The sequence below is a fragment of the Clarias gariepinus genome, chromosome 20 (genome assembly GCF_024256425.1).
Source record: "Clarias gariepinus isolate MV-2021 ecotype Netherlands chromosome 20, CGAR_prim_01v2, whole genome shotgun sequence".
In the NCBI taxonomy this organism is placed as follows: Eukaryota; Metazoa; Chordata; class Actinopteri; order Siluriformes; family Clariidae; genus Clarias; species Clarias gariepinus.
Window position 1 is genome coordinate 9,617,349 of NC_071119.1, and position 1,556 is coordinate 9,618,904.

The 1,556-nt window shown below is 36.3% G+C and overlaps 1 long non-coding RNA gene across 1 annotated transcript; it reads left to right on the plus strand.

The window, feature by feature from the left end:
• On the plus strand, positions 1-1,153 carry LOC128508512 (uncharacterized). The gene is made up of 3 exons (XR_008355924.1): positions 1-126; positions 243-343; positions 440-1,153. It is a non-coding gene; the product is annotated as an uncharacterized LOC128508512 (long non-coding RNA).
• The last annotated feature ends 403 nt before the right edge of the window (positions 1,154-1,556 follow it).

Consider the following 1,556-nt stretch of genomic DNA (forward strand, 5'->3'; position numbering starts at 1 on the left):
GGATGGAATTATTTCAGCTCCAGTGTTTATATCTTCAATACTGGGCAGAAGACCTGGACTGAGAGCAGAGAGAACTGCAGAGAGACAGGAGCAGACCTGGTGATCATAACCAGCAGAGAGGAACAGGTGTGTGTATGTGTGTGTGTGTGTGTGTGTGTGTGTGTGTGTGTGTGTGTGTGTGTGTGTGTGTGTGTGTGTGTGACTCTTATTTATTCTTATATCTTTACTACAAACATTGACAGGAATTCGTCAATAAACTGCGGGCTGGAGGACAAGCTTGGATTGGTCTGAGTAACAGAGAGAACAAGTGGAAGTGGGTGGACGATACAACACTGATCACTGGGTAAGAAATCACTGAACTAATAATTTACTTCTGATACAGTTACTGACTCTTCATTAGTCTGAGAAACACAGCAGATCCTCTGATTCTCTCCTTCAGGTTCTGGGAAGATAAAGAACCAAACAGTGCTGCAGGAGAAGATCGTTGTGTTATAACTGGTATAAAAACTGATCCTGTGAAGAACTGGGCTGAATATCTCTGTAATAAAACGTATAATTGGATCTGTGAGAAGAAAATCTTTACCTGAACTGCTGTATGTGAATGAAAAGCAGTAAATTGAATGTACATGTGTATCTGTGTGTGTGAGTGTGTTGTGTCTGTAAAATCCTCATTACTGTTAATAACTCTGTAACCATCACGGTGTCACCTGTTTATCTTTCAGAGATTATTTTTCATTCAGGTTTGTTTATGAAACGCTACAGATTCTACAGTAGTGACGTGTACAAACACCAGAGCTGTGGGGTTTCATTTGGGATTTAACTGCATTTGGACGACTTTACAGTCATGTGTGTGTGTCAACATGGCCGCCAGATTAACTTAGTCTAATCTAATTTAGGTGTTGCACCATTAATAAATAAATAAATAAAGATAACTAAAGCTTTCGGTTATACAGTCGACCCTGTGAAGTCGCGGTTCAGAGTTCATGGCCTCAGTCGTTCTCAGATTTTTCCTTTAGAATCGAACTAATAAATGTTCACGAAAACCCAATATATAATTTTTTATGCGCTTTAACTCTAAACTATTAAAAGAACAATGTAATTAACTAATTTTGTAACATAAATATTATTGTAAATTCAGCAAAATTTCCATATAAAATATAATAATGTATAATTTTTTAGTTCTGTAGAGGGAACACAAAGTACCGTTTTTACCCTCCAGTACTGATACCACAGAAAACACTCTTCTTCCACTCAAATTTCTGGGGTCAACTGTATATGTTTTTGCCTGTAGCACTGATTCTGCACATAAACACAGCATTTAGAGCCACAGAGACCACATCAAAGAGTCAGCAAATAATGGGATATTTCTTTATATGTCAATTCATTTGCAGTTTAGTAATTAATAAATTGATTATTTCTGTTCATAATTCATGTCTCAAGTGTCTATTTTCTGAATGGAATTTTAAACTTTTATTATAGACTGTGAATATGTTTTAACAGATCCTACATTTCCTGAGAAACTAACTAAAATCATTTCAGTGTAATCTGTCATACAG